At 48.3% G+C, this 24,086-nt stretch overlaps 1 pseudogene; it reads left to right on the forward strand.

Annotated features, from left to right (window-relative positions):
• The first annotated feature begins 601 nt into the window (after nucleotides 1–601).
• On the forward strand, nucleotides 602–3,168 carry LOC141583566 (cobalamin trafficking protein CblD pseudogene; annotated as a pseudogene).
• Nucleotides 3,169–24,086: the final 20,918 nt, after the last annotated feature.

Below are 24,086 nucleotides of genomic sequence, written 5' to 3' on the forward strand. Positions count from 1 at the left end.
GTCCGCGCGCGGCACACGCGGGGTCCGAGCGCTCCCCGCCCGCGGCGCCGCCTCCCCCGCGCCCGCCCCGCCCCAGCCCGGGCTCCCGCCGGGCCCCGGCCGTTCCGCGCCGTCCAGGCTGCTCGGCCGCGCGGACTCGGCCCCTCGGCGGCTTCGGAGCTTCACCTGGCGGCCGCGCGGGCCGTGTCGCCGCCGGGCTGGAGGGACGCCGCGGGGCTCCGCCGTCCCCGGCCGGCCTCGGGTGTCCGCGCCCGCCCCGCGGAGGCCGTTTCCGGGACGGGGAGGCTGACGGTCGCCGTCCCGAGTGCGGAGGCTCCGCGGACCGGCGGGGGGACTCGGCCTTGTCCCGGGCCCTTCTCACCCTGAGCTGTCCCGTGTGCGACATAGAAGCGCCATCTTTCCCCTTTTCGTGACTTGGACGCTTCGGAGGATCAAGTGAGTCTAAGGTATGAAAAGTTCCCTGTTAAACTCTCAAGTTGAGCTGTGAGTTAATCACTCTGCACATGTCAGGGGTTCATGTGATTTTCTTCCACATGGAAAGTAAAAGTCTGGAGAGAATGACTTTTACAGGAATCCAGATCTTACCCGTCCCTTCAGAACGCGGGTCGGTGTTTTAAGCACCTTCCTTTACATTTGTTTTTGCATTCATTCCACATACGCACTGAAACCTTTCTTGATAAAACACCAATTTGAGGAGTTCACGGATCCCTGACTGAAGCTACAAGCTTCTTCTCTGAGACCTAAGTGTTTTTTTGAGGAAGGACATGAATAAATAAGTAAATCAGTGACAGGCAGGGGTGCTGTGGCTGCTCAGTGCGAGGCAGTGTCTGGGGGTCTCCCGCTGAAGGTGGACGGATGGTGGAGGTTGCTCTGCAGAGGGAGAAGGAAGGGACGCAGGATGGGACCCTTGGAGGCCCAGGGAGGTCTCTGAGATCCGGGGGAGGAGCGGGAGAACCCTGGCAGGCTGTCTGCTGTCTTCAGTGGGGATCAGCTTCCTCAGGACTGGACGAGGTCCCGGTGGACTGAGCCATCTGGTGGGCACAGGGAACCAGTCATTCAGAGTAGGAAATTATCCCACTGCTCTAATCTGAGGCTATCACAGAAAATAAAGAGTGAACCATTATAGTTTTGGCAAATAGTGGATAGCATGCAAGAGAGATTGAGCTGCAAAGGTGAGAGTTACCACTGGATCCATGTCCACGTGACCAGGGCTAAGACCCGTGATTGCCACATGTCCCACCCCATACTGGCGAGCCTGTGTCCAGGGTGACATGTATTCAGCAGCCAGTGTGGCACAGGCAACCACTGTATGACATCCCCCCACTGGCCAGGATGTCCTGGCACCCCCCACATGCCTGTCTGTCTCATTCTTTTGCACCCCAAAGAAGAGAGAGGACCAAAGGTTCCCCACTTAATTACACCATGTCAGAGCTTTCTGGAGGCAGGAGCATCTTCACTGGAGATACATCTTCTAGTGACAAAAACACTGAAATGCCTTCCTGAAAATTCTCCGTAAAAAGTAAGGATTCAGGCCACTATTTAACAGCAAAAGAGTCAGGTTCTGGGACAGCTGGAGGCAGTGGTGGTAACTGGAATAACTTTCCAAAGGGAAGCTGTTTTGCGAACGGTCCTTTCCAGTAGAGATGGCCAATATGCTTTCGAACAGTGCCAGACTGGCTTCCTATTGCCCAGGATTTTGCTCTTTAGTTAAAAGGGTTGTCAACTGCAAAGACTTTTCAACTGCAGGATCATCGGGTTCTGAAGAGTCTCGTGGCCTCTGCGTCTCCAGATACATGCTTTCAAACACTGTGGCCTGATGAAACTATGGGACCATTTGGACCTCAACATAGAGGCTCCAGCTTCCTTGGTTTTGATTGTCACCTCAATGAGACTGGTTCACTGAAGAAAGCCTGGTTCATAAAACTTTGCCTGATATTCTAGCAGAACCTTTATCAGGTGAAAGACAAGTTTGTGATGGCACAACGTGTGAATGAATTTTATGGTAATGAGGCACCTGTTGAACACAAAATGAACAGCAGAGAAACTTTGAAAGTGCCAGAGTAGAGTGTGCAATACAGATATGCCCAGAATTGCTGCAAGAGATTTTGAAGCACTGCTTCCAGAAGTTGCTAATAGCAAACTAATGATTCTGACTGTAACACAAAAAACTAAGAATGATATGATTGGTTAGAGCGAAGAAGTAGCAATTGAAAGAGAAGTTCTTTTAGACAGTGGTGCCAAGGAACTTTGCTATGCTCTTCAAGCTGAGGGATACTGGGCTGACTTTATTGATCCATCATCTGGTTTGACTTTTTTTGGGCCATATACAAACAACAGTCTTTTTGAGACAGATGAAGGCTACTGACATTTAGGATTCTCTGTCAATGACCTTGAATGCTGTAAAGTGATTTGTCATAGTCTCTGGGGTGTCCATGTAGTTGTGGGAAGTGTCTTCACTAATGCAACACCAGACAGCAGTATTATGAAGAAATCAAGTGGAAATTATCAGAAATGTTCATTTATTTGCTGCATTATTTGTATGTAATATTTGGGTTGAACTATAAAGACTGTGAGACTAAAGTTTTTAAAAGAGAAAGAGATGTCTTAAATCCAGAAACCATAACATCAAAGAACCAGCAATGCTCAAAAGAAGCTATAAAATTATAATCAATTTTCATCAGTGTATTCAGTGCCATGTACTCAATTCCAGTCTTGCTGAATCTTGGGTTAGCCGTGTCATGAACCCATCAGTTTCTCAACTAGACTTCTGGAAGCTTCACTGAGTTAAGTGTATGGTCTTAAAGTTATTTGAGCAATATCATCAGAAGCTTGTAACCAGAGTACCTGTCATAGTCTTTTCTCTGGGTCTCAGAGGGAGTCCTGTGTTGGAGACCAACATTCTGATCCATAGCTGATTGCAGGAGGTTTTAGGAAAGCATCAGGCATAAATAATATCTAAATGACAAAGAGCTTGAAATGACTATGACAAAAGATCTGATGAGAGTTCATTATACCACAACTGACAAGGACATTCAATTTTGTCTGTGGCAGATGACATTTAAAATAATTGAAAATATGACTCCTAACACTATACCAGCACATAGCATGGATAAGGAGGACATTGACAAATTTCCAGGAATTTTATATAATTTCTGAAAACATAACAGTTTACCAATTCAAATATAACCCAGGGAAGGTTAGATATCTCTTTTTACTTGTGTATTTTGTACAGTTTTTCTTATAAAAAAAATACAACGTACTTTATTTGCATAACTTTTCCTGCATACTTTGCATAGAGTTTCTAGTTATTCTATTATTTCTAGTAATTTTATTGATGTATACATTATATTTTTAACACTTAGTAATCTTTTTCCAGAGTAAACTAGGAAGTAGACAATTTTAAATTGTCATATGTTAACATTCTATAGTAGATGAGAAAATGTATGAGTATACGATCTCCCAACATCTAGAGTGATGTTCCCTCATAGTATAATTTCTCAGTGTTGTGGACAAAAAAAAAAGTTTATTAACAGGCCAAAATATCTTTATTCTCTCCATAAAAAAATAGAGGACAAAAGTATATATAAAATTGAATTAGTTACGTTCAGTAATTAATGTTTTAGTATTGTATCTTATTTATAAATGATCTAGATATTTAATGCAAATCTTTTAATTAGCTTAACTTTAAGGTTAAAAATTACCAAAAGTACTTTGGAAACTATTATTAGGCAGATTTGCTGTAAAAAATTATTATTGAAATAATGTTTTTTAAAATAAGAATAACAATTAGAATCAATTTATAAGCTTTAAGATTTTAAGTATCTAATAAGTATAATATTAGCTTATTTGAGTAGAACTCAAGAAGAATAGAAATTTATGTTTGTTTTATATTTAATAGTGATAGCTCTGAAGGCATAGTTGTTTTATTACACCAAAAATATTAAATTGGTCTTATTTAACTATGTTTTATGTAAATTGTGTTAACTTGAAAAACTTTTATATCAGTTTCTACATTTCTAGGAGTTTGGGGAATATTTATGTATAAATGCTTATTTTTTTCCAAGTAAGTTAGAATAGAGCATTTTTAGAGGATTGTATAAATGAATTTTGCATTGCTATCTGGAGTTAAGAAAATATCACATATACATAACATAGGTTAATAGGCAAAAAACACAAATAGAGATCTCATAGGTTTCATCCTAAAATTTTGGCCATGAATCAGGCATACGTATTCTCATGGTTAATTTTAGAGATCTGCTTGATTGGGTTAAGAGACACGTAACTGGTAAACCACAGTTTCAATATTTCTACTCATTTGATTACAGGTTCTCATGCATCAAAACTAATTAACAAAATGACAATTTCTAGGACTTCTATGGGAGAGTATGGAAGGTCTTTTGAACTTTGTAATACTGTCAACTGAAGAACGATGAGGTTCAGAAATTTGGAAAGGAGTGATTTCATTTTTTACATTTTTATTTATTTTTATTTTTTTGAGAAGGTGTTTCACTCTTGTTGCCGAGGCTTGAGTACAATGGTGTGATCTTGGCTCACTGCAACCTCCACCTCCTGGGTTCAAGCAGTTCTCTTTCCTCAGCCTCTCAATTATTTGGGATTACAGATGTCCATCACCAAGCCTGGCTAATTTTTTGTATTTTTAGTAGAGACAGGGTTTCACCATGTTGGCTAGGCTGGTCTCAAATTCCTGAACTCAGATGATCCACCCACTTTGGCTTCCCAAAATGCTGCAATTACAGGCATGAGCACCTGCACCCAGTGAGAGATTTACTTCCTGTAAAGAGTTGCAGCCTGCAGGGTAGTCCTTTTAATAGGCTGCGAAGCATAGACTCCATCCAGAAGCCAGAAGCAAACACTTTAAGGGAGAGATAAAGGAAACAGAAATTTATGCTAAGTGGCATGGTCAAATACAAATATTTAATAAGCTCTAGGAGGAGTCATGAATATTTATGAAAGGAGAAATGAGTGCAATCGCAGTTGAGTTTCTTACTTCCTCATGGGTCCCTTGTACAAAAAATGGCAGTGTTACCATGATGACAGGGCAAAGGGTGAAGTTTTCAGCCTTCTGACATCAAAAGGTGAAGCAGAGGACATGAAAACTTGCTCTGTGGCTCTGTGCATCCACTGTATACTGTCCAGACCCTCTCTGTCATGGGTGGTCTCTTAGCAGGCAAGAAAGGAAAGGCAGCTTCAGGCAGATGGTTGATATCAGTGGCGGAGTCTTTTGAAGGGGCTGGTTTCTCTTAAATCCTTTGGTTAGGTGTCTGTTCAGATTTGTGTGCATCTTTAATTGGGCTGCTTTACTTGGTTTTAAGATATTTTTGTGTATTGAATACAAATTCTCAGATCTGTATTTTGCAAATAGTTTCCTTCAATATGTGGCTTGTGTTTTTATTCCCTTAACAAGATCTTTTCCAGAGTATACACTTTTAATATTAAAAAAATCCACCTAATTCTTTCTTTGGTGTGTATTGACAGTTTGTGTTGTTTGTTAAAATTCATTACTGAACCCAAGAGCAGATAGCTTTTATTCTATGTTTTCTTCTGGAAATTGTATAGTTTTGCATTTTTAGTGTAAGGATGATTTTGAGTGACTATTTGTATAAGTTGCAAAGTTTTCATCTACATTCATTTTATTTCCTATGGTTTCCAATGAATCGTTCCTTCACTTAATTTGGGAAAGACACAGGATAGTGGGCTCTGTTAGAGTTGGTAGATAGCTAGACATGAACATGATGGGAAGGCTCACCTGGAGGGATCATCAAAAATTTATAAATTAGTAGCATCTCTAATGCTGGAGTGGATGGGCGCTTGTCAGTTGTGCGTAGGAGGAAGAAGAGGTACCTATGCAGAAAGAAACACCCTAGAACTCCTCTTAGGATGCCCCAATCATCATTCACTCTACAGCTAAAATGTCAGAAAATTGCTAGCTACGTGCTGATAAGAAGGACAATGGGGACTTTTTTTTTTTTTGGGACGGAGTTTTGCTCTTGTTACCCAGGCTGGAGTGCAATGGCGCGATCTCGGCTCACCGCAACCTCCGCCTCCTGGGTTCAGGCAATTCTCCTGCCTCAGCCTCCTGAGTAGCTGGGATTACAGGCACGCATCACCACGCCCAGCTAATTTTTTGTATTCTTAGTAGAGACGGGGTTTCACCATGTTGACTGGGATGGTCTCGATCTCTTGACCCCATGATCCACCTGCCTCGGTCTCCCAAAGTACTGGGATTACAGGCCTGAGCCACCGCGCCCAGCCCGGACAATGGGGACATTTTAAGAGAAACCTGGGAAAGATTTCTCTTAAATCTTCCCCTCCGGGGTTCAAGTGATTCTCCTACCTCAGTTTATTGAGTAGCTGGGATTATAGGCATATGCCACCACAGCCTGCTGATTTTTTTATTTTTAGTAGAGACAGGGTTTCTCCATGTTGGTCAGGGGGGTCCCAAACTCTTGACCTTGTGATCCACCTGCCTCAGCCTCCCAAAGTGCTGGGGTTACAGGCTCCCACACGCCTGACCCGTGTGACACTTAATGAAGTAAGGTGTGTAGGTGATGGCTGCCTGATCATCTTCCCACCACGGGGCAGGGATAGGGGCTATGTTGTCTGGAAATTCCTCAGCTCTTTAAGCTGGTAAGGGAAGAAGAAAGAGGGAGCTCTCGGGGGACATGCGGCGAGGTTTGGTGGGGACATAGCTCACCAGATTGTATCTGGTGTTCCCATGTAACTTGTAACGGCTCTCATGGGAGCTGGCCTAGAACCTCAGGGAGTGGGGGTTGCTCACTATCACCTAGGGGTTGGGGGAAGAGAAGCTGAGGCTGTACAGAGCCAGCAGGCAGGGCGGAGAAACTAGGGCCCGGTGCGGTGGCTCATACCTGTAATTCCAGCAGTTTGGGAGGTGGAGGCAGGTGGACCATTTGAGGTCAGGAGTTTGAGACCAGCTGGCCAACATGGTGAAACCCCATCTCTACTAAAAATACAAAATTAGCCAGGCTTGCTAATGCATGCCTGTAATCCCGGCTACTCAGGAGGGTGATGCAGGAGAATCGCTTGAATATGGGACGCTGAGGTTGCAGCGAGCCGAGGTCATGCCACTGCACTTCAGCGTGGGCAACAAGAGCGAAACTCCGTCTCAAAAACAAAACAAACAAAAAAAAAAAACAAAAAAAACAAACCTGCTCTGCCATTGTGGATGCAGGTGCAACCCCTGATGTGTCCCTTCTGCCCTACTGCTCCAACATCATCCACAACCCCCAGCTGTGGATTTGAAGTCCTGCAGTGCAGACAGCGTGGATTTGCAGAACTGCGAGCCTGGGGTCTGTCCTGCAGCAGGAGACACAAGAGGAGGGAGCCCTGAGTTTGAGCCAGAGGCAGGCTGTGGTGTCCCCCTGCAGGCCCTGATCTCCTTGTGTTTTGTGACACTCCCCCATATCCTCACACAAGCCATCCCCATTTTCAGCATGATTACAGATGCTCCTTGACTCATGACGGGGTCAAGTCCCCATAAATCTATTATAAATTAGTAATAGCAGCCAAATGCAGTAGCTCACATCTGTAATCCCAGTAGCTCACGTCTGACTTTGGGAGGTCAATGTGGAAAGATTGCTTGATCCCAGGAGTTCAAGATGAGCCTGGGCAACACAGAGAGATCCTGTCTCTGAAAAAAAAAAAAAAAAAAAAAGTGAAAATATACTAAGTTGAAAATGCATTCATTTATTTTTTGTTTTTTTGTTTTTTTGAGACGGAGTTTCACTCTTGTTACCCAGGCTGGAGTGCAATGGCGTGATCTTGGCTCACCGCAACCTCTGCCTCCTGGGTTCAGGCAATTCTCCTGCCTCAGCCTCCTGAGTAGATGAAATTACAGGCATGTGCCACCATACCCAGCTAATTTTTTGTATTTTTAGTATAGACGGGTTTTCACCATGTTGACCAGGATGGTCTCGATCTCTCGACCTCGTGATCCACCCACCTTGGCTGTCCAAAGTGCTGGGATTACAGGCTTGAGCCACCGTGCCTGGCCTTCATTTATTTTTGAGACAGAGTCTCACACTGTCATCCAGGCTGGAGTGTAGTGGTGCAGTCTTGGCTCACTGCAACCTCTGCCTATCAGGTTCCAGTGATTCTCCTGCCTCAGCCTCCAGAGTGGCTGGCATTACAGGCATGAGCACTGGGTAAATTTTGTATTTTTAGTAGAGATTGGGTTTCACCATGTTGGGTAGGCTGGTCGTGACCTTTTGACCTCAGGTAGTCTGCCTATATCAGTCTCCTAAAGTGCTGGGATTACAGGCATGAGCCACTGTACCTGTCCTATTTATTTTTATTTTTATTTTTGGAGGTGGAGTCTGGCTCTGTTGCCCGGGCTGCAGTGCAGTGATTCAATCTTGGCTCACTGCCTGCAACCTCTGCCTCCCGGGTTCAAGTGATTCTCCTGCCTCAGCTTACCGGGTAGCTGGGACTACAAGCACCCTACCACGCCAAGCTAATTTTTGTATTTTTAGTAGAGACGGGGTTTCACCATGTTGCCCAGGCTGGTCTTGAGCTCCTGAGCTTAGGCAGTCTGCCCACCTCAGCCTCTCAAAGTGTAGGGATTACATGTGTGAGCCACCCTACCCGGCCCGCAAATGCATGTAATACACCTACCCTACCAAGCATTGGATGTTAGCCCAGCTGACTTCAGGTTGAGAACAAACCGAGCATTACTAAAAGGAGAACAAAACCCACTCACCCTTCCCCACCTTGGATCATGACTTTGACATTTCAGGGGTCCAGCCTTCATGAATGTTTGTAGAAATAGATAATAAACTTGGATAAATGTACCACCTTTAAGTGTACAATTCAGTGGCATTTGGTAGCTTCACAATATTGTGCAACAATCACTACCATCTGTTTCTATACTTTCTCATCATCCCAAACAGAAATGCTGTCCTCGTGAAGCAATAGTTTACCTACTTTTAAATTTTTATTTACTTATTTATTTATTATGAGACCGAGTCTTTCTCTGTCTCCTAGGCTAGAGTACAATGGTGCAATCTCGGCTCACTGCTACTTCCACCTCCCAGGTTCTAAGCAATTCTCCTGCCTCAGCCTCTGGAGTTGAGATTACAGGTGCATGCCACCACACCCAGCTAATTTTTGTATTTTTTGTAGAGATGGGGTTTTACTGTGTTGGTCATGCTGGTCTTGAACTCCTAACCTCGTCGTGATCCAGCAACGTCAGCCTCCCAAAGTGCTGGGATTACAGGCATAAGCCAAAATTTTTTATTTTTAAGAGATGAGGTCCTGCTCTGTTACCCAGGTTGGAGTGCAGTGGCATGGTTATAGCTCACTGCAGCCTCAATCTCCTGGGCTCAAATGATTCCTCCTGCCTCGGCCTCCCAAGTAGATGGGACTACAGGTGCACACAATTTCATGTGGCTAATTTTTATCTTTTCTATAGAGACGGGGTGTCACTATGTTCCCAGGCTGGTCTCAAACTCCTGGGTTCCAGCGATCCTCCCACCTCAGGCTTCTGAAGTACTGGGATTAAGGGCATGAGCCACTGTGCCTGGCCCTCATGCAATTTATTGAATACTATACTAACAGTGAAAAACAGACATATTGTATCGGTACTGGAAGCAGAGTTTCTACTGAATGTGATCATTTTTGTGCCATTGTAAAGTCAAAAAGTTGTGTGACCATCTGCACTCGGAACTACTGGTAGGCTTAGACACTTGGATTTTAGATCCAGAAACATCCAAACACCTCCTGCTGGGTGGGAGAAGGCCGTAGGGGTCAGAGCTCTCAGCTGCTAGCGAGAGAAGCTCACTCAGGCTGAGTTTAAAAACTGAGGCCGGGCACTGTGGCTTATGCCTGTAATCCCAGCACTTTGGGAGGTCGAGGTGGGTGGATCACCTGAGGTCAGGAGTTTGAGACCAGCCTGACCAACATGATGAAACCCTATCTTACTAAAAATACAAAACAGCCCGGCATGGTGGCACGTGTCTGTAGTCCCAGCTACTTGGGAGGCTGAGGCAGGAAAATTGCTCCAACATGGGAGGCAGAGGTTGCAATGAGCTGAGATCATGCCATTGCACTTCAGCCTGGGTGACAGAGCAAAACTCCATCTCAAGAAAAAAACAAAAGAAAGAAAAGAAAATGAATTTGTGGGCAGCTGAGAAGAATCGAGGAGACACAGAGATTAAAGATGACAGGCAGCCAGCTGGACAGCCACAGCCTCATCAAGCCCAAACATGCAGAAGCTGGCCTAAGGGGGTGACAAAGAAATGGCCGGGCATGGTGGCTCATGCCTTTAATTCCAACGTTTTAGGAGGCCTAGGATAGCAGATCACTTGAGACCAGAGTTCAAGACCAGCCTGACCAATATGGTGAAACCGTTTCCACTAAAAATACAAAATTAGCCAGGCATGGTTGCAGGTGCCTGTAACTCCAGCTACTTGGGGGCTGAGGCAGGAGAGCTGCTTGAGCCTGGGAGGTGGAGGTTGCAGTGAGCTGAGATCACACCATTGGACTACAGTCTGATCAACAGAGTGACTCTTTCTCAAAAAAAAAAAATAAGAAAAGAAAAAAAATACACATAGAGACAATTTGTATGCAGAATTGTGAGTGAGTGTCTCTCCTTTTGGGGGCAATGTCAGGGGATTTCCAGGATCTGGGAGTGGGCACCGAGCATGTGGCTGAGAATCCTGGACAGCTGCAACATCCAGATGTACTTAGCAGAGGAATCCGGGATGTGCCTGACTGGGGTATCAAAAAAGCTGTCAATTCCAGCTGGCTGTGGATGTTGTTGCTATACATCCTGTATATGAATTCTCCCATCAGAAGCTCTATCTAGTTAGAAATGCAAATAAGAAAGAAAATCATGCTCCCGTTCCCCAAAGGAAAGGGCAGGGAGGCGGGAAGGTGAAAGGGAACTTCCTGGTGCTGTGGCCTGAATCTCCACTTGTGCTGCTGTCTTCCCCACTAGACTCTTTACTTCCAGAAGGGGCTGGAGATGGGCACAATGCCAGCCCCTCCCTTCTCTCCAGAAGTGTTCCGCAACCCTGACATTCACAGTAATTGCTTCTTTCTGTTCGTCTTTTTTTTGAGGCAGGTTCTTGCTCAGTCACCCAGGCTGGAGTGCAGTGGTGTGATCATGGCTCACTGCAGCCTTGACCTCTTGGGCTCAAGTGATCGTCTCCCCTCAGCCTCCTGAGTAGCCGGGACTATAGGCGTGCACCACCATTCCTGGTTAATTTTAAAAAAGCTTTTTTTTTTTTTTTTTTTCCCTGTAGACACAGGGTCTTACTATGTTGCCAGGCTGGTCCCAAACTCCTGGGCACAAGCTATCCTCCCTTCTCGGCCTCCCAAAGTGTTTGGCGTTACAGGTGTGAGCCACCACACCTGGCCTCTTTGTGTTTCTTTAGAGTAGAGCCGTCCTAGTATGCATCTCTAGCCCATAACTGTTCCCCAGCATTGTTATGTCTTTTAAGCCTCTTTCAATCTCCCAAGTTTGTTGGCTGGGTGAGTCCTCACACCTGTAATCCTGATGTGATAGGATCATTTACGTTCAGAGGTTTGAAACCAACCTGGACAACACAGGGAGACTTCTGTCTCTACAAAACCTAATTTTCTTCTTTTTTTTTTTTTTTTTTTTTTGAGATGGAGTTTCGCTCGTTACCCAGGCTAGAGTGCAATGGCGCGATTTCGGCTCACCGCAACCTCCGCCTCCTGGGTTCAAGCAATTCTCCTGCCTCAGCCTCCTGAGTAGCTGGAATTACAGGCATGTGCCACCATGCCCAGCTAATTTTTTTGTGTTTTTAGTAGAGACAGGGTTTCACCATGTTGACCAGGATGGTCTCAATCTCTCGACCTCGTGATCCACCCGCCTCAGCCTCCCAAAGTGCTGGGATTACAGGCTTGAGCCACCGCACCCGGCTTCTTCTTTTTTTTTTTAACTCTACCCAGGCTGCAGTACAGTGGTGTGATCTCACCTCACTGCAACCTTCGCCTCCTGGGTTCAAGTCATTCTTCTGTTTCATCTTCCCAAGTAGCTGAGATTACAGGCACATGGGACCATGCCCAGCTAATTTTTGTACTTTTAATAGAGCCGGGGTTTCACCATGTTGGCCTGGCTGTCCTCAAACTCCTGACCTCAGGTGATCTGCCCACCTCAGTCTCTCAAAGTGCAAAGATTGGGATCACAGGTGTGAACAACCGTGCTTGGCCAAAAACTAAAATTTTAAAAAAGACAAAATCTCAAGGTTCTCCTCTATTCCTTTTCCATTTTTTTTTTTTTTTTTTTTTTTTTTTTTTGAGACAGTCTTGCTCTGTCACCCAGGCCAGAGTGCAATGGCACAATCTCAGTTCACTGCAACCTCCGACTCCCAGGTTCAAGTGATTCTCTTGCTTCAGCCTCCTGAATAGCTGGTATTACAGGCATGTGCTACCACACCTGGCTAATTTTGGTATTTTTGGTAGAGATGGGGTTTCTCCATGTTGTCTGGCTGGTCTCAAACTCCTGACCTTGTGATCTGCCCACCTTGGCCTCCCAAAGTGCTGGGATTACAGGCGTGAGCCTCCTTGCCTGGCCTATCCCTTTTCTTTTCTATGGATTTTGGAAGACTCCACACTGTTGAGCCTGTAACATTTCTCAAAGTCTGGATTTCCCTGGTGCAGGTGAACCCATTTTCTGTCTTTTGTATTTGTGGCATATTTGCAGCTGGATTTATGCTCACCCCATTAGATTAGAGTTTGATCATGTTAGCAATATTCAGTGGGTGATGTGATTGATCTCTTATTGGTGATGAATACTATCCTATTGTCTCTCTTATTTTGTTAATTTTTTAAATTAGTTTTTTAGAAATAGGGGCCTCATTTTGTCACCCAGTCTGGAGTGCAGTGACTCCACCATAGCTCCCTGAAGCCTCAAATTTCTGGGCTCAAGTGATCTGCACACTGCAGCCTCCTAAGTAGCTGAGACCACACACCACCACACCCAACTTTTTTTCTTTTTTGAGATGAAGTCTTGCTCTGTCGCCCAGGCTGGAGTACAGTGGCATGATCTCAGCTCATTGCAAACTCTGCCTCCCAGGTTAATGCAATTCTCCTGCCTCAGCACTCTGAGTAGGTGGAATTATAGGCATCTGCCACCACACCCAGCTAATTTTCATATTTTTAGTAGAGATGGGCTTTCACCATGTAGGTCAGGCTGGTCTGGAACTCCTGACCTCAAGTGATCTGCCTGCCACAGCAGGCAGATGTGTGCCATCACACTGCACCTGGCCAATGCCCAGCATTTTCGTTTTTTAGACTGAGTGTTGTTTTGTCACCCAGGCTGGAGTGCAGTAGCGCAATCTCGGCTCACTGCAATCTCCACCTCCTGGGTTCGAATGATTCTGCTGCCTCAGCCTCCTGAGTAGCTGGAATTACAAGCACCCACCACCAGGCCCAGCTAATTTTTGTATTTTTAGTAGAGATGGGGTTTCACCATATTGGCCAGGCTGGTCTTGAACTGACCTAGTGATCCACCCACCTCAGCCTCCCAAAGTGCTGGGATTCCAGGCGTGAGCCACCACGCCTGGTACCTAATTCCTATCCACTGGTCATGGATGGGAGCTATGGAACCTTTCCCCAGAATACATGCTGGCCCCATCAGAACTTCAGGGTTCAGTCTCCTAAGAGATGTTCCTCTGTTTGTGCTACACACCCAAATAATCCATCTCAGTCCACTGTCAGACAACTTCCAGGAATGACAGTGGCTGTAGTCTAGCTGAAGAAACACTGAAGTAGGAGTCAGCAGACCCCAGGACTCTTTTGACTCAGCCGCTGACAACTTAATGTGGCCTTGGGAAAAAAAAAAAAAGTTGGAGCGACCATGCCTGTAATCCCAGCACCTTGGGAGGTCGATGTGGGAGGATTGCTTGAGCCCAGGAGTTTGAGAGCAGCCTGGGCAACATAGCAAGACCCCATCTCTACAAAAAATTTCAAAAATTTTTCCAGGTGTGGCAGCGTCCCCCTGTAGTCCCAGCTACTCAGGAGGCTAAAGTGGGAGGATCACTTGAGTCCTGGAGGTCAAGACTGCAGTGAGCCAAGGTCATGCCACTCAAGCTTGGGCTTCAAAGTGAGACACCGTCTCAGAAAAAAAAAAAGCTGGAGGTTTTGTTTCACATTTGTAAAAGGTAAATGATATTATCTCCTTTATGGAGTTACTGTGAGGATGGAAATGCAATTATTTCTTTTCCCTCTCCTTTTAGAAACACAATGAGATAGGCATAGTGGACAGGTGAGGTGGCTCATGCCTGTAATCTCAGCACTTTGGGAGGCTGAGGCGGGTGGATCACTTGAGGTCAGGAGTTCAAGACCAGCCTGACCAACATGCAGAAACCACACCTCTACTAAAAATACAAAATTAGACAAACATGGTGGCATGTGCCTACAATCTCAGCTACTTGGGAGGCCAAGGCAGAAGAATTGCTTCAACCTGGGAAGCAGAGGTTGCAGTGAGCTGAGATTGCACTCCAGCATGGACAACGAGAAGGAAACTCCGTCTCAAAGGTAATATAATAAATAGATAGGCATAGGCCCAGTGCGTCGGTGGGATTCGAACCCCTGCACCTTGGGCGGGGGAGTCACTTGGAGAGAAAAGCTGAGTCCCAGGCTTCGGGACCTCGGGAGTCCGAAACCTGTCCTGTGGGTTATTGGGCCAGATGGGGGAAGCAGCGCCCCGAGGCCTCCCGCCAGGGTCCCGGAAACAAAGGCCAAGTGTTTGCTCTGTGGCTGAAGGGACAATGGCCTCACGGATCTGTCACCGTGGGGGGGGCGGGGGGGGCGCTCCTCCTCAGCGCGTTTCCTGGTTCTCTGGCCAAGCCCTCTGAACTCCGAAGTAGACCCCTGTTGGGGGGGCTAAGGGACAGCACGAGGTCTCCGTGGGGTGTCTGTCAGCCCTGGGCGCCATGTCCTGAGCAGCTGTGCCGTCAGGTACTTAAACATGTGTGTGGCACTTTCTGGTACCCAGGCGCTCAGCAGCATGCAGATAACCGAAACGGTTCAGTAAACGGCCTGTGACGGAGGGGCAGCCGCGTGGAGTCACCTGCTGGAGGCCGCACAGCCGGGAGGTGCCGCCGGGGCGGGGTTGGGTGTGGCTGCTGCGTGCCAGGGGTGGTGGCCAGGCCGAGGGCATCTCCATCTGGAAGCTGCGGCCCGTCACAGTGCAGACCACAGGTTCCAGATGGGGCTGTGCGGGCAGTGTGAGGGCGGGAAGGCTCCCGGGGGTCAAAGGAAGAGAAGGTGCCTGTTCCGGGGACCCCAGGGTGAGCTTTCCAGGCAGAGGCAAGCCCGGGGCCGGTTGTCATGGGGGTGTCTGAGTATCTAGCTGGAGTTACTGGGGCAGGGAGGTCGGAAACGGAGGCCAACCGGTGTGAGCCTCCGCCTGCTGAGAGCTGCGGGGAGGGGCTGGTGTTCGCTGTCAGCGGCCTGTGACCCCAGCCGTCCACTGCCAGCAATTGCAGGAGCCTCCTCCCTGGTCTCTGCCGTCACTCACAGCGGCGCCAGCCACCCCTGTGCCCCAGCAGAAGCCGGGCTCTTACAGCGCAGCCCGCTCTGCCCCAGCGCTCGCTTCTCCAGGCACCGTCCCGGCTCTGGGCCCCTGCGCTGCCTGTTCTGTTCTGCATTCCCTCCGCCTTTTCTGCCCTGTGAGGCAGACCTCTGCTGTCTTCACTGCTTTATTTTTCCAGACTCAGCCAGCATCGAATGTGTGCTGTGTCCTAGGACCCTTGCAGCTGGCATGCAGGGAGGAGTGTGAGGCTCCCTGTCCCTCCTCAGACTCTCAGAATTCAGAAGAGCCACCCTTTTTTGTCCTTGCCCTGCTGGGCCAAAGATGCCCTGCCTTCGTTATTCTCTGGGGTAGACACCCTGTGCTTTTGCTGTGCAGCTGCCGCGTGGAACAGGGAGCTGCCCCGACCCCTGCCCTCTGTAGCTGACTCCGGCTTCCCTGGCCACCCTCAGCTCAGCAGGGCCCCGGGAGCCCCAGTGCTATGTGACACCTTCCGCAAGTGTGGAATTGAGAAGAATGTGCTTTTTGTCCCTGAGTTACCGTGTGGCTGGCATGTGCCCTGGCACGAGGGTCAGTGGCGGGCAGGGGTGAGCATGAAGGCACCTCTGCTGTGCCCCTGCTTTTGCCTTTTCCTGACTTCTCTGGCCAGCTCTTAGGTTGAAATAAGTCCTGCCTGTTTTAACAGATGTTTATTAAACATTTGCCCTGGCCAGGCTCTGAGCAGCCTCCAGGGTCTCTGTCCTGAACACGATAGACTTCTGGTGCTGGCGGGTGGAGGCAGGGAGATTAAGTCCAGTGTCCCACAGGTGACTGCGTAATTCCACATGGGGCAATAGGGAGAAAGAGCAGACCTTCCCTTTTATTTTTATTTATTTATTTATTTATTTTCGTTTAATAAATTGAGACAGAGTCTCGCTCTGTTGCCAGGCTGGAGTGTAGTGGCACGATCCTGGCTCACTGCAACTTCCATTTTCCGGTTTCAAGCAATTTTTCTGCCTCAGCCTCCCAAGTAGCTGGATTACAGGCACGTGCCACCATGCACGGCTAAACAGACCTTTCCTTTTGTGAGAGGGACGCTGGTGGGGACAGCCGGGAGGGGAGATGAAACTGAGTGGAAGTGGGAGTCACTTTGGTGCCTGGCACGTTGTCTCACACCTGTAATCTCGGCACTTTGGGAGACTGAGGCTGGGGGTCGCTCTAGCCTGGGAGTTTGTGACTGGCCTGGTCAGCATCAGACCCCTGTCTCTACTTTTAAAAATAAAAATAAGATATTTTGGGCAGAGAGAAGTCCCTGTGCAAAGGCCCAGAGGTGAGTGTTTGCCTGTTTTTTTCTTTTCTTTTTTTTTTTTTGAGATGGAGTTTTGCTCTTGTTCCCCAGGCTGGAGTGCAATGGCAGGGTCTCTGCTCACTGTAACCTCCGCCTCCTGGGTTCAGGCAATTCTTCTGCCTCAGCCTCCTGAGTAGCTGGGATTACAGGCACGCGCCACCATGCCCAGCTGATTTTTTTGTGTTTTTAGTCGAGATGAGGTTTCACCATGTTGACCAGGATGGTCTTGATCTCTTGACCTTGTGATCCACCCGCCTCGGCCTCCCAAAGTGCTGGGATTACAGGCTTGAGCCACCGCGCCCGGCCTTGCCCAGTTTTTTCAAGGAGCAGAGGGAGGGTGTGACGGGGAGAGGGCCTGGGGAGTTCGTGCTCATCTGAGGGTGATGGGAAAGGAGTGTCACTTGGGCCTCCCACGTGCTGTGAGAAAAGCTCTTCCTTGTTGGTGGGAGGCCTCGAGGCCAAGGCGGGTGTGGGGGCCCCATGGCCCAGCTGGTTTGAGAACCTCACAGCTCCCAGGCCCTTCTCCCCCTCCAGCCTTTCTGTCCTTCGCTGTCCTGTCGCTGGTGAACACCCTGTATAACCGAGGATTTGACTGTGGGGATGACTCCATCCGGTACCCCTGTCATCCAGACACCATCACCCTTGGGCTTATGGCTGGGGTCACCATCATGGCCACCATCATCCTTGTAAGGCAGGAGGGGTTCAGAGGGACAGGGAGGGAGGCGGGATGGGGCAGCCTAACCCTGGGTTCCTGATGGGGGTGGCCTGGAGGTCTGTGGGGGGCTGGGGGACACAGCCTTGCCCTGAGTGGTACTTGTGGGTAATAGGAACCCCCTTTTGTGTTTTGAGACGGAGTTTTGCTCTTGTTGCCCAGTTTGGAGTGCAATGGCAGGATCTCTGCTCACTGTAACCTCTGCCTCCTGGGTTCAAGTGATTCTCTTGCCTCACTCTCCCCAGTAGCTGGGACTACAAGCTGCTAATTTTCGTATTTTTAGTAGAGACAGGTTTCACCATGTTGGTCAGGCTGGTCTTTAATGCCTGGCCTCAGGTGATCCTCCCGCCTCAGCCTCCCACAGTGCTGGGCTGGCAGGTGTGAGCCACCGAGCCCAGCTAGGGCACCTTTAGAGTCTCCAGCTCTGCAGCAGCCTTGGGGACGCCCGTGGGGAGGACTGAGGCCCACTAAGGGCCTATGGGCTGACCAGGACCCCCTCTGGTCACCGCGGCTGCCCCACACGCAGGTCTCGGCAGGAGAAGCCTACCTGGTGCCCACAGACTGGCTCTATTCCTGCTCTGACTTCAATAATTACGTGGCTGCCGTGTACAAGGTGCTGGGAACCTTCCTCTTCGGGGCGGCTGTGAGCCAGTCTCTGACGGACCTGGCCAAGTACACGATCGGCCACCTGCACCCCAACTTCCTGGCCATCTGTGACCCCGAGTGGAGCTGGGTCAAGTGCTCGGTCTACGTGCAGCTGGAGAGCGTGTGCAGGGGAAGCGCTGCTGGCGTCACCAATGCCAGGTGAGTGTGGATGAGCAGCCTTCACTCTGGGGGCAGTGGGAGCTGAAGAAGCCGGAGAAGCCAGATGGTTAGCAGCCAGCAGGCAGGTGGTCAGGCAGGAGCAGGGCCTCAGGGCTCCAGGCGCCCCGCAGATGGCAGGAGGCCGTGGGGAGCGTGCTGTCTCCCTTGAGTCTCAGCCCTGCCCTCTTCTGCACTGTCTTCTTCTTTTTTTTTTTTCAAAGATGGGTTTTCACCATGGTGGCCAGGCTGGTCTTGAATTCCTGACCACAGGTGATCCACCCACCTTGGCCTCCCAAAGGGCTAGGATTACAGGCGTGAGCCTCCGCGCCCAGCCATGCGCTGTCTTCTTACCATTTCTACTGATAGGTCCTTAAACGTTTCAACTTATCGTTGTCCTTTTTAAAAAAATCAAAATATTGACTGACAAGCCTAGGGTAATGTCAGACCAGAATAAATAAATAAATAAATCAAAATAAAATTTGTATAAGTCACCATTTCTTCCATTTTAATGTGTACAGTTCATTTTTAGTACATTCACAATGCTGTACAGCCATCTCCTCTACCTAATTCCAGAATATTTTCATCTCATCAGAAGGAAACCCCGCAGCATTGGCAATATGGCAAAACCCCATGTCTACGACAAATCAAAAAATTAGGCCGAGCTAGGTGGCTCATGCCCATAATCCCCGCACTTTGGGAGGCTGGGGCGGGCAGATTACCTGAGGTTGGGAGTTCGAGACCAGCCTGGCCAACATGGAGAAATCCTGTCTCTACTAAAAATACAAAATTAGCCAGGCATGGTGGCACACGCTTGTAATCCCAGCGAATACCACACCATGAGCAAGAGAACCCTGCAGTGCTCTAGTTGCCATCACGGGAGTGTTGCCAGGACACTATGGGCAAGAGGGTCTTGCAGTGCCCCAGCGGCCAGCCGGGGGCGTGACCCCACTACACCGAGAGTAAGAGTGCCCAGCAGCACAGGCACCACACTGTGAGCAAGAGGATGTAGCACTGCCCTGTTTGCCAGCAGCGGGCATATTGCCACTATACTGAGCAAGAGGGCCCTGCAGGGCTCCAGCTGCCAGCAGGTGATGCCGGTCACCACACTGTCAGAGGGCCCTGCAGTGGACCTAGCCGGAAGGGGGCGTGGGCACAGCATCGTGAGCAAGAGGGCCCTGCAGTGCAGGCCCCCAGTAGGGGCCCCCACACCCACCTTTCAGATTCTTGAGGCTCCTCCACCGGTGTGCATTGTGTCACACCACCAGCGTGCATTGAGTCACAGCGGTCTGCAGAGGTGCGTTCTCCTCCTTATAGAACTGGGGGGCATTGTGAGGGTGGAACTGCGTCCTCCTCAGCACACACCTTGGGGCGGGGTTCTTACAGCAAGAGGGGCTTGTGGTGGCCCCAGCTGCCATCAGGGGGGTGCAGACACAGGACCATGAGCAAGAGGGCTCCCACCGCCTGGCCACCAGCCGGGGGCGCCCGAGCGTGCCTTTTCAGTGGGCGTCAGGGCGCCGGCGTGCATCGCGTCACGGCAATCTGCGGAGCTGCGTTCTCCACGGCACAGACGCAGCGGGCACAGCCTCGGTTTGGGACAACTCTGGGCCATGTCCAGGGTGAGTAAAATCCTTCCTGTTTGCATTCCTGACTGCTGAGGGTCAGAGACTAGTACGAAGAGCTCTGTGTGGGAAACTGGACACGAAAAGCCCCTCTGAACCCTGCGCACCTGGGTTCTCCCGCCCAAGGCCAGGCGGCTGCGGTGTGAGGTGCACCCAGCAGCCTCAGAAGACAAATGGAGCGTTCCTGAGGCAGATATGGCCTCTGAAATACGGATACAATAAGCCCAGTGCTCAGGTAGGAAACACCTAATGCTGATGCAAGGCCTCAGTCCAAACATGTTACTATAAAATCTGCACTAGTCATGCGGCCCTGCCAGTACCGCAGTTTCAATACTCAACATGGACATATCAGTGCAAACGTAGAAACCAACGTATGGTTAGGGTTTAGGGTGAGGATTAGGGCTAGCGGATAGGGTTAGAGTTCGGGGTTACCAGTTAGGGGTTAGGATACAGGGGTTAGAAAAATTTTAGGCAAACTTGAAGGAAGGAATGATGCATGAATCACACCTGAAGCACCAGAACGGAAAACAGGGCTTGGGGCTTCGAGCTCTTAGCGGAGACAGCTGAGTGAGGTTTCTCATGGGCTCCAGCTGGGTGACCGCCGGTTGTGGGGATGGTTCCCTCAGTGTAAGTCGTACAGCCAGCTGGCAGCTGGGCTTTTGGTTATTGACTAATTGGTTTATTCATGTTTTTAAGTCAGTTTGCATGCCTCGAAGTTCGGTTTCTGTTTGCTTAGGCAAGACCTCAGGCTAACGGCTTCCTCCTTTTTTGCTTTAACATATCAAAACCATAATTCATTTTCATTTTATTTTCCTGGCATTAATAAAAGTAAGTTCACATTTTTGTTGTCATTCAGAAAGTCAGTTTAATTGGCAGCCTATTTGTGATGTTGCATAAAATAATGTCTGTTAATTATTAGCATCTTAGATTAGATGAAATATGTTAACTCTATTAAGCTTTGTTATGAAACCATCACAGGAGTTCAGTTGCTTTTTTTTCCTCCTAGGCTTTAACCAATTAAAATACACTCAAGCATCTCCTAACAATGTGGATACTGTCTGAGAAATGTGTCCTTAGTGATTTCATCTTTGTGCAAACACCATCGAGTGTCCTTATAAAACCTGGATGGTGTAGCCCCCTTCACACATAAGTGATATGGTATAGCTTCTTGCTTTCAGGCTACATACCATACCTGTATAGCTCATCTCTGTACTGAATGCTGTAGTCAAATGTCACACCATAGTGATTGTGGATTGTGATCCCAAAATATCTGAGTCAGGTCTCAGTCAAGTAGAAAGCTTATTTCGCCAAGGTTAAGGACATGCCCATGACACAGCCTCAGGAGGTCCTGACAACATGGGCCCAAGGTGGTCAGGGTAGAGCTTGCTTTTATATATTTTAGAGAGACAAGAGACACCAATCAATATGTGCAAGATGTAAAGTCATTTGGTTCAGTGAGGTGGAACAACTGGAAGTAGGAACGCGGGGTGGGGGGTGGTTCTAGGTCAGAAGTAGATAAAACAAAAGTTGCATTCTTCTGAATTTTTTGATCAGCCTTCCACTGAATACAATTTAGTCTGGTTCAGTGAAGTTGCATTTTTACATAGACAGTAGGGCAGAGGAATGGTGTGATCTTGGCCCAGCACACCCGCTTCCTCCCTGGTTTAAGCGATTGTCTTGCCGCATCCTCCCCAGTAGCTGGGATTACCGGCAGGCACCACCAAGCCTGGGTAATTTTTGTATTTTTAGTAGAGATGGGGTTTCTCCGTGTTTGTCAGGCGGGTCTGGAGCTCCCGACCTCTGGTGATCCGCCTGCTTTGGCCTCTCAAAGTCTTGGGATTACAGGCGTGAGCCACCATGCCTGGTCAGGAAACTTATTTTGATTCTGATATTGTCAACTGTATTTCAGGTATAACTTGTTTTCCTTGGAGCGTTAAATACTGCATTGGTATTGTATTACACAAATAAAACAGAGATCCCTTTTTATCACATTCATTGCTAGTGATATTGACAACTAAATTTAGATACATTCCAGAGTCTGGGCTTCCAGTAATTCTTAGCGATCCTCTAAAGGTAAATTCCTTTTTCTCACAAGACACGGTGACATCTAAAGTCGCATTGATTGTCCTGCCACTTTTGTTTCTCTAGTTTCATCGATTTCTTCAAAGCATCTTTGGGGGAATAACTTTGACTATCCCTTTAAACTTTTCAGTATTAGAAAGCATCGTCATGAAACATTGAATAATTGTGGTCACAAATTCCCTTTACAGTCTTCCTTTGAATATTTTTTTCCAATGGCAAATATTTGCTTTTGTTGTATTGTAGCTAAAAGAAATGCTGGGAAACAAAACAAAGAGAAGCATTCATTATAATAAGTGATTCAGTCACAATCAATTGCTATTTTAATTTTTTTATTTAATATATATAAATTAAATTAATAAACCGGTCGCCCCTCATTGGGCCACCCATGGAGGTGCTCAGGGACACCTGGGAAAGGGAGGGGTGGTCTTTGGCAAGAGGAGGAAAACCAGACGCGCCCCTTACCCTGCGCGGGAGGGGCACACCTTGCTTGACCACCTCGACGACCCCCCCCTGACGAGCTGAGCTCCTCCTCAGGACCCACACGCAGACCCCACGGCAGCAACCGGAGGAGCGGGCCCCAGGGGCTGGAACAGCACCACCGCTCGGCCTCGGGCACCTGAGGGACAGCCCGGAGCGCTCCAGGGGCACCGCAAAGGCCCAAGCGGAGCCAACGCTCACACCACCCCGGCAAGGGCAGCACTGGGGGCTGGCGGGACAGCCCCCCACCGCCGCGGAGAGGGGCCCGCCCCCGCAAGGCAACAACCACAGGAGGCAAGAGCGAGGGATGCCTGCCGCGTCAGATGACCCCGCCGCCCCTGCCCCCGCCAGGCAGAGGATCGGGGAAGCACAGCGAGGTCAAGCCGGATTCTGTACCCCTACGCCTCTCCCAAGGCAAACCCTACAGGCAGGGAGAAGAGAGGCAAGGGGCCCGCGCGGGCAGGGCGAGAAGAGCAGTCCCATTCACCATGAATGGCCTTCCCTCGCCCGCCACGGATCGGTCACGGCCCGGGAGAGCATGACGTCACCACATCGATTGGAAGAAATTTTTTTTTTTAAAGTTGTATTTTTGAAAACGTCCTGCTGTAATTGAAATAGTCTCCAAAATCTGAATTCTTTCCTTGGTTCTAAGGTGACCAGATTTCCTAGAGAGTGAACCACACCACAAGAAAAAAGATACGATAGGGCCGGGCGCGGTGGCTCAAGCCTGTAATCCCAGCACTTTGGGAGGCCGAGGCGGGTGGATCACGAGGTCGAGAGATCGAGACCATCCTGGTCAACATGGTGAAACCCCGTCTCTACTAAAAAAAATACAAAAAATTAGCTGGGCATGGTGGTGCGTGCCTGTAATCCCAGCTACTCAGGAGGCTGAGGCAGGAGAATTGCCTGAACCCAGGAGGCGGAGGTTGCGGTGAGCCGAGATCGTGCCATTGCACTCCAGCCTGGGTAACAAGAGCGAAACTCCGCCTCAAAAAAAAAAAAAAAAAGAAAAAAGATACGATAAATATGTTTACATGGATGTGTTATTTTAACATAAATCTTGTAAAATAGGCATTTCATTGAAATTATATATGTTTGCATAAATTACTTTGCAGCATCATGAATGCCCTTGTTTTGAAAAGTAGTAGTTAGTGTCAATTACTACTTATTATTAGTACAAATAAGTAAGCAGATATTTAAAAAAATTTATAATTTTTAAATAATGGTTTTATTTTAAATTGGTTTTAGATTCACAGTGAAATTGGGAGGAAAATGCAGATTTCCTGTGTAGACCCAAACTAGTTTCCCCTCGTATTAACATATCAACATGTGTCAGATACGTTATTAACATTTTTTTTTTGAGATGGAGTCTTTCTTGCTCTGTAACCTAGGTTGGAGTGCAATGGCACGATACTGGCTCATTGCACCCTCTAGCTCCCATGTTTAAGTGATTCTCCTGCTTCAGCCTCCCAAGTAGCTGGGATTACAGGTGCCCACCAGCACGCTTGGCTAATTTTTTGT

This window comes from Saimiri boliviensis, chromosome 1 (genome assembly GCF_048565385.1).
Source record: "Saimiri boliviensis isolate mSaiBol1 chromosome 1, mSaiBol1.pri, whole genome shotgun sequence".
NCBI classification, from domain to species: domain Eukaryota; kingdom Metazoa; phylum Chordata; class Mammalia; order Primates; family Cebidae; genus Saimiri; species Saimiri boliviensis.